At 39.9% G+C, this 9,746-nt stretch overlaps 1 pseudogene; it reads left to right on the forward strand.

Annotated features, from left to right (window-relative positions):
• The first annotated feature begins 1,135 nt into the window (after nucleotides 1-1,135).
• Nucleotides 1,136-4,017, forward strand: LOC141848003 (pectinesterase-like; annotated as a pseudogene).
• Nucleotides 4,018-9,746: the final 5,729 nt, after the last annotated feature.

A 9,746-nucleotide genomic window follows, 5' to 3' on the forward strand; every position in this document is an offset into this window, starting at 1 on the left:
TCGGCGATTGATGTCTGTATTCTGCTGAGGTTACTGTAAAAGATCGGATTTTGTAGATAGAGATGAGGAAGAGGTTCGACTTTTTAGTGAGGTCGGCCGATACAGTTCGTACCCTATTAAGATTACTATAGAGAATCGTAGTCTATAGATCGAAGCTACGAAGAGCTCATTCTAAATGCTAAGACACATGCCAACCTCATGATGAGGTCGGTGGTTTGAGAGTATTGAAACCGAGAAGTGGAGAGATAGAGGCTTATATACCGGGGTGAGGAAGAGCTCGTGCCAGGTGTCAGGACATGCGCCGACCTTATAGTGAGGTCGGTGGTTTTTCTAGGATGTGAATAGTTGGAGCCAGAAAAGGGAGAGACCGAGACTTTCTGCATGAGTGTTTTATTGATCCCCCCTTATTCCCCTCTTCCTCGTTATCCAAGTTATCACTAAGTGTACATAGCGGGTTGGTGGTCTTTTGCTAGGATCATGGTAGGAGCTTGGTGTTCCTTGTCTAGAGAGGTAGTATTGGAAGAATGTGCCGCCTCTCCAACTGAGGTCATCACCTTGGGCATGCCAGACGCATGATCCCTAAGTAGAGGTTGAGGTTTTCTAAATAGGATCATATATACCTATTTTCCCTTACCTCTTTTCCTACCATTGTCCACGTCATCCCTGCATATTTCTATCGGATCAGACTTGTAACAAATTTGACAGCAATTTTCAAATGATCGATCAAACCGACCGTTTATTTCTGTCCGCCCTATTCTTAGTAACATTCTAAGTTGACGCTGCAGCAGTTTCTTGTTCACAATCACACAACTCCCTTCTATAAGGTTTTGATACAACTGTTTAGACGAATAAATACACCTAAATAAGCATGAATAAATTCTTAATTTAGACAATTTATAAATTTATAGGAACGAAATCAAACTAAAAATGACAACTAAATCAAATCAAATCTATCTAAATCTTCACAAATATACCTGTATCTAATCTAATACCTTCTTCCTCCCTCCACTATATGAAGGCGCTTTCCATGTCTTCACCGGCGACAACTTCCAATTGGAAGGGGAAGGGAACGACAACCTTTGCTTAAATTGATTGATATTATTGTCAATTTAGTTGTTAACCACCTCAAATCAGCATGGGGAAGGCTGCCATCCTCGTCGTCTCCGCCGTCATGCTCGTGGCCATCGTCGCCACCGTCGGACAGTGGCGGAGCCACAGGGGGGGCGCGTGGGGGCGGTCGCCCCCCCTGGCCCCTGTGTAACATACCAATTTTAATTGGGATTGGGATTTAGGGAGTAATGGGTTATAAGGTTTAGGCTTAAATCGGACCCAATCCGTTAAGGATTATTCACCCTTTCGGCCTCTCCTCTGGTTTCCTTCGCAATCGCGCGCCTGCCTCCCGAGTCCCGACCCTTCGCCTTCGCAGTTCGCTATGGTTCTGCTCTAGCCTCTAGTCCGCCGCAACTCCGCGTCTCCGCCCCTCCGTGGTGCCCCCAGCGCTCCTACATCTCCTCCGCCGATAAACCCCCTCCCCCTCTCCCCTCCTCGAATCCCCTCGAGGTTTCCCCTAAATTGACTATTTCCCCGCTCGATAGACGACAGGCAGGACAATTTTTCCTAAATCTTGATTTTTTTTTTTTAAATTAGCGTAGAGCAGTTGCTAAGCTTGTTTTGGGCCTCACGTTGTTTGAGCATTCTATTTCAACGATTTGAGTACGAAAATCTAGGTCTTTCTTGTTGATTAATTAATTGATAAAGCAAACATATAAATCTAATTTCGCCCATTTAAGCAACTACCAACTAGTTCCTGATAGCGAATTACCTCATTTTTCCAGAAAGGAAACTTATTTGCTAAGTCATTCATATTTGGAGAGGGAACTATACATAAATAAAACATTATAGGTTTTTTTTACCATTGAATTATATAAGCTATCTCTATAAAGCTGATAGAACAAATGTTGAAAATCGATTGCATTTAATTGAATGGAAAAGTTCAAGATAAAGTGCTGATTTCCTTCCGAGATTGCGTTGAATGTAACTTATTTTTTAATTGGGATTGAGAAAGATATTGCTCGCAGTTTTGATATCAATTCTGTCATAGATGAATTTGAATCTATGAAAAAGCGAAGAGTTAGCGCAACTTAGATTGCGTTGAATGTAACTTATTTCTTAGTTAATTCAAAATTTATTTTATTAGTGTGATAATGCGATGTTAGAAAATGGCCCCCCCTCGATAATCCTGGCTCCGCCCCTGCCGTCGGATTCGTAACCATTTCCAGCCACCACAGCGGCTCCGAGTCAACACAACCACAAATGGCCGAGATGTCCACCTCGCAGAAGAACATCCAAGAATTCTGCCGCCCCACCGACTACCAGCAGACATGTGAGACCACGTTGGGCTCTGTCGCCGCCGACGACACCCAGCCCAAGGATCTCCTCAACTTGGCCTTCAACATCACTCTTGACTACATCAAGCAGGCCTTGGACCATTCTTCGGTGCTGCGGGAAGCCGCCAGGGATCCTCGCACCTCCGAGGCGCTCGAGAACTGCCACGAGCTCCTCGACTACGGAATCGACGACCTCCGAAGCTCCGTCGATCGCTTCGACAGCTTCTCCTTGGAGAAGATGGACAAATTCATCGACGACCTCAAGGTGTGGATTAGCGCCGCCATCACTTACCAGGAGACATGCCTCGACGGGTTTGAGGGTACCAACACGGACGCCGCGGCGTCCATGCGCAAGGCGCTCAACTGCTCCGCCGAGCTGACGAGCAACATCCTAGCCGTCGTCACCAACTTCGGAGACACTTTAGACAAACTCGACCTCAGTGGCTTCAGCCGAAAGCTCCTGGCCGACGACGGCGAGTTTTACCCTTCGTGGGTCTCTTCTGGCAAGCGGAGGCTCCTCCAGCTGAGCCCAGCAGAGCTCAACCCCGACGTTACGGTGGCCCAGGACGGCTCAGGCGACTTCAAGACCATAGGCGAGGCACTCCTCCATGTCCGGAAGAACAGCGACAAGAATGTCGTCATCTACATAAAGGAAGGTGTTTACCAGGAGCAGGTCCATGTCAACCGGAGCCACACCAACCTGATGATGGTTGGGGATGGGCCGACCAAGACAAAGATCACCGGAAGCCTCAACCACGTCGATGGCGTCTCGACGTTCAAAACCGCTACAGTCGGTGAGTAAGATTACCGATTTCAGAGATCAGAAAATAAGTGATCGACTATTAATATTTTATGAAATTGCGGACGATGATGATATCTATCTATATCCATATATAAATACAGCCGTTGTCGGAAATGGATTCATCGCAAAGGACCTGTGGATCGAGAATTCGGCGGGGCCGGAGAAGCACCAGGCGGTGGCGCTGCGGGTGCAGTCCGACAAGGCAGTGTTTTTCAACGTGCGGTTTGACGGGTACCAGGACACTCTCTACGTCCACACCCATCGGCAGTTTTACCGGCCTACCGGGACTGCACCATCACCGGCACCATCGACTTTATCTTCGGCGACTCAGCCTCCATTTTCCAGAACTGCTTGATCCTGGCGCGGAAGCCGTTGGACAACCAGAAAAACATCGTGACGGCACAGGGACGCAAGGACAGGCGGTCCACCGGCGCCATCATCCTCCACAACTGCACCATCAGCGCCGATCCCGTCTACTTCCCCTTCCGCAATCAGATCCCCACCTTCTTGGGACGGCCATGGAAGGAATACTCCCGGACCTTGGTGATGCAGTCGCAGCTAGATGACCTGATCAACCCCAAGGGGTGGCTGCCATGGTCAGGCGACTTCGGCCTCAACACCTGCTTCTACGCCGAGATTGACAACCGTGGTCCGGGCTCCGATAAGAGCCAGAGGGTCAAGTGGAGAGGGATCAAGAACATCGATCTCAACCACGCGCAGAAGTTCACCGTCGAGCGGTTCATTAAGGGAAACACATGGCTTCCCCAAACCGGTGTGCCCTTCATCCCCGGCCTTCTCCCTCCCGCGGAACCAGGCAGGATCCATTAGTTAATCATATATCACTTCTCTAGAATAATAATAATAATAATTTAACTTTTATTTCACTAATAATTTATCATTCCTTATTTAATTATTATTTATATTTCTATATATTTTATTTTATGCCTGATGGCGATGTAATTGTCAATGAATCCATTTATGAATTGAGAAGGACATTTTATTTGCTGGATTCTATATGGTTGATCCAATGATTATTTATAAAAAAAAAAAGTAAATTAAAAAAATATGATTGATCACGATGGATTAATCTACATTCTCTTCTGTAAAAGATGGATCCACCACCTTAGCGGTCCCACACGGTCGTTCTCACAATCATCTGTGAGGAGGTAAATCGAGAACTGCGTCGTAATCAACTCACCTATGCCCCAGGGGCAATTAATCTGCATTCTCAATCTTTGACATCTTCGCCTCATCCTTTTGTGTATTTGCAATGATATTGGTTCAAAATTCAAAATTTTGCATTCTAACTTAATTTTTTTTCAAACTTAAAATATTTTCAAAATTCAAAATTTTATTTTATAACTTAGTTTATTTCCAGAATTTTAAATCATGCTTTCTTTGTTTTTCAAACTTAAATTTTTTTTATTTTTCAAAATTCAAGATTTTTCTTTTTAACTTAAATTTTTTTAAAAAAAATTCAAAATCATGTTTTCTTTGTCTTTCAAATCTAAATTTTTGATCAAAACTCTGTTATTTTAGGTTCTTAACAACTTTTAGCTTTCAAATCTTAACCAAAACTCAACCTAACTTGATAAACTCTGACTTCTCCTATTTAACTATAGGAAAATAAATAGATTATTGACAGTGGATGCTCCAAACACATGATTGGGGATCCCACCAAATTTATAGAACTCAAGTACAAAAGACTAGGGACCGTTGCTTTTGGAAACAACGATAAACTTAAGGTAATTGGCCTAGGTAATATTGAACTTGAGTCTGATTTTATAATTAAAAATGTCTTACTTGTTGAGAATTTTCACTTTAATTTACTAAGTATCAGTCAATTGTGTGATACTAGTTATAAGTGATGGGAAAGTCTTGAAAAATTGTTCCGGTGAATTCTTGCAAAACAAAAAATTTTTGAAAACGATTTTAAGTTGCCCTCATAGTTAATCAAACCAAGGTTTGATCAACGCATTTAAATCATTGGGCTCTTGTGTTTGGTTTACAGGATCCGGGATAAAAGGGATAACTTAATTATAGCGGAAACATTAAATTATACCTCTTCTTTACGGGATGTCTAGAAGGAGTTGAAGACCTCTCGATCTTCTGTTGTATTCCTCTCCTCTTCTCGAACGTTGTGTGGGCAACGATCCTTCGAGATGATTCCACCAAGTCTCTTTACTCCGATGGCAAACAAGCAATGAACCAACCCTTCCTTTCTTTCTCTTTTGCTTCTCCTTCTTCCTTCTCCTTGGCCGCCGACCCTAAGGGGAAAATAGGACCAAGGGTGCCGCCCCTAGAAGAGCTAGAAGAGGAGAAGAGGAGCCGGCCCTAAGGGAATAAGGGAAGAAGAACTCCTATGAGCCGCCGGCCCTAAAGAGAATAAAAATAAAAGAGGAGGAGGGAAGCCGGCCCTTCACAAGGAGGGAAGGTATGTGGCCGGCCCTAGCACAAGGAGGGGAGAAAATTTTGCTCAGTTGTAATTTTTCCTTTTCAAGCCTCCTCTTTTATAGCTTAGCCATCTCACAAAATTTGGTATGATTATAATCAAATCAAATCTTCTTATCCAGATTTGATTAGAAAAATCATAACCAATTTTGTCTACGGAAGAGATAAAATTATGATTCTAATCAAATCAAATTTCATCCAGATTTGATTAAAAAAATCATAATTAATTTTGTCTGTGAAAAAAATAAAATTATGATTCAAATCAAATCAAATCTCATCCAGATTTGATTAGAAAAATCATAATTAATTTTCTCTACAGAAGAAAATTAATAATTTCGTAACGGAAATTTTAATCAAAATTTCATAACAGAATTTTTCTTCGAAAAAATAATTTTAGAAATTCTTAAAATTTTCTATCCGAAATTTCATATAATTTTCTTAGTTGGATACAAGGTTTTATCCAGAGGCTACAGCAGGAACCTAGAGGAGATATTGATTTTGGCCTCCTGATGGACTTGGGCTTCCTGTGTTCTCCTTGAACACCCAACTCAAGTCCATCAATAATAACTCATTCCACTAGAGAGTTATTATTGCACTACCGCACCAATCTCATATAGTATAGGCTCCTTCTTACTATAAGTACATTAATCTCCCTATGTTTAAGATATCGTATGTCCGTTAATTAAATGAGTTACTGACAACTCGAATTTAATTAACTTCTGATTCCGAGAGTAATACCACTCATCCTTTGTTATCATGCGAATTTGAGTCCACCTGCAGGGTTTACATGATAATCCTTTATGAGCTCCTCAAGGGGACATCATCAGCCTAGATTATAGGACACAGTTTCCTTCTATAATCAGCAACACGCCATGTACATAATACTACTTCCCAACTCATCGGGCCTTTTGATCTATCGCTCTAAATCTCACCCTTTGATGAATCAAGAAAATATATACTAAGTACATGTGCTTGTTATTATATAGGAATTAAAAGCATGTACATTCATAGCAACAGAGATTTAGTTCGATTATATAGTCAGTATAAATCGAACAATCCTCAGATAGTCCTGCTCAATACACACTGAGTGTACTAATGTAATTCTATAGTCAAGACAGACTAAGACCAAATTACACTACAACCAATCCAATGGTTTGTCCAATTAATCTTGGTTGTGAACACTGTTTGTAATCTATAAGGAACTGATAACATGATCTTCTGTGTGTGACTTCGCACACCATGTTTATCTACAATATAAATTAATTGCACACTTGCATAAAAACTAAATGCAAATATTGACCAAATGTGATTCTTATTTCAAAATATTTATGTACATAGATAGCTAGGATTCTAGTATACATCCCAACAATAAGGTTAGATTCTTGTCCAATGAATGTATGATCAAACACACTGACAACCCAGGCATCACACTTAGAGGACATAGGCACAATAACATTTATGAAATTAGGCTAATCCGTCCCTTAGTAAACAGCCTTTTAACCCATAAGGATGAGACTTGGCTCTGGCATAGGAGACTTTCACACACTCACTTCAGAAAACTACCTAAACTAAATGGTTTAGTTAGAGGACTACCAAAATTACCTAACCTTGAGTCAACCTTATGTAATGCTTGCCAACAAAGAAAACAAACTAGGTCAACTCACAAGTCAACTAATCAAACTCAAACTAAGTCAATTCTTGAATTAATTTACCTAGACCTATTTGACTCACACAGAGTTAAATCGATTGGTGGAAACTTATATTGTTTAGTAATCATCGATGACTATTCAAGATTCACAAAATTCTTAAAAAATAATGATGAAACCTTTAAAACTTTTAACCACTTTTGTAAACAAATAGAAAATAAAAAAGGAGTTAAAATTAAAAGACTTAAGAGCGATAATGGTGGAGAATTCAAAAATAAAAAATTCAACCAATTCTATTTAGAAAATGGCTATCATCACTAATTCTCCTGCCCTAAAACACCTCAACAAAATGGAATTATAGAAAGAAAAAATAGAACACTACAAGAAGCAACCAAAACAATGCTTAACGAATACAACTTACCTAAATACCTTTAGGCTGAGGCTGTTAGTACAGCTTATTATGTACAAAATAGAATAACTATAAATAAAAATCTAGGAAAAATTTCTTTTGAAATCTATTATAACAAACAACATAATATTAAGTATTTAAAAGTATTTGGATGTCAAGTATATATATTTAATACTAGAGAACACTTAGGAAAATTTACATCTAAGGTTGAGGAATGTATCTTTGTAGGTTATTCCCTTACCAATAGAACCTATAGAGTTTATAACAAAACTACCCTAAGAATTGAAGAAACTACAAATGTAAAATTTGATGAAAAGTCTAGCCCAAATGACTCTAATCAAAACACTTACCAACCAATTGATTTTGTTAGGTCCAACACTAACCCAGATGAAAACCCAACTGAGGACCAAGACCATGATCTAATTGAACCTGAACCTGAACCTGAACCTGACCAAACTAGGACTGTCCGTGTTAGCTCAGCCCACCCAACTGATCAAATCATAGGTGATCCAGAACTAAGGGTTCAGACTAGGTCAGCCTTTAGAAACCTTAGCCAGATTGCTTTGATTTCCAAAATCGAACCCAAGTCTATAGAAGAATCTTTACTTAACCCTAATTGGATCATAGCTATGCAAGAGGAGTTAGCCCAATTTAAACGTAGTCAAGTTTGGGACTTAGTACCCTTACCTAAAGACAAAAAGAGTATTGAAACCAAATGGGTCTTTAGGAATAAGCTTAACGAACAAGGTGAAATAGTTAGGAATAAGGCTAGGTTAGTTGCTAAGGGGGTTTAGCCAAGTAGAAGGACTTGATTATGATGAAACATATGCCCCTGTAGCTAGACTTGAGTCCATTAGAATGCTTTTAGGTTATGCAGCCCATAAGGGATTCAAGTTGTATCAAATGGATGTTAAGTCAGCCTTCCTAAATGGACTAATTAAGGAAGAGGTTTATGTAGGTCAACCCCCTGGTTTTGAAAGCTTAGAACACCCTGATTATGTTTTTAAACTTAAGAAAGCCCTATATGGACTTAAGCAAAAGCCCCTAGAGCTTGGTATGAAAGACTGTCGAACTACTTAGTATCTAAAGGTTTTAATCAAGGTAAAATTGACCCAACACTATTTGTTAAGACCCTAAAAACTGATATTTTTATAACCCAGGTATATGTAGATAATATAGTATTTGGCTCAACTAACTTAAATTTCTTGCAAGAATTTATAACATTAATGGAAAATGAATTTGAAATGAGTCTAGTAGGTCAATTAACCTTCTTCTTAGGGCTACAAATAAAACAAACTAGTGATGGTACTTTTGTCTATCAACAAAAATACACTAAAGAATTACTTAAAAATTTTAGAATGGATATGATGGGAAACATTAGAAAATCTGTTCCAGTGAATTCTTGTAGGAAAAAAAAGCATTTAAATGTTCTGATGAATCAACTGCACAAAAAAGGCATTTTTTGTGTGAATAGGATCATTAATTTTGTCGAATGCATAGAATGAATGAAAGTAAGTTCTTAACTTTATTTTCTACCATGGCATGTCATGGATACGTATTAGTTTAGCTTCGTAATTAGAATAATTTAGTTGATTACCTTTTATTAATTTTATCAAATTACTAATTTATGTTACTTCTTCAGTGAAGAAGGATTGCCACGTTGAACTGACAAGGCAACAAAACTGAAGGAGCAATGTACCTCTTCCCGCGTCTACACCTACCTGACAGGGCAATTCAAACAGCCAAGGCAGTGAACGCAGCACCAGACGTGTTCTATGTTAGGCGCCTTCTCGATGCCACAGGCATTGTAGTGGTTCCCTGGATCAGACTTCGGGCAGGCAAGCTAGTTTCCAATTCAATCTGTATGTAAACCATATTTCTTCGTGGTGTAAATTTTTATGTAGCTAGGCTATACTGATGTAGTCATTCTTGTCTCTTTTATTTCGAAAAGGTACCTGGGACATGGCATATAAGATGCACGATCCTCCCGCAGGAGGATAATATTCCAGCCATCATCTCCAGGCTCAATACATTCCATGAGGCTTTTATGG

This window comes from Curcuma longa, chromosome 1, assembly GCF_044706935.1.
Source record: "Curcuma longa cultivar G26 ecotype Majalengka, Jawa Barat chromosome 1, ITB_CL_G26_1.1, whole genome shotgun sequence".
In the NCBI taxonomy this organism is placed as follows: Eukaryota; Viridiplantae; Streptophyta; class Magnoliopsida; order Zingiberales; family Zingiberaceae; genus Curcuma; species Curcuma longa.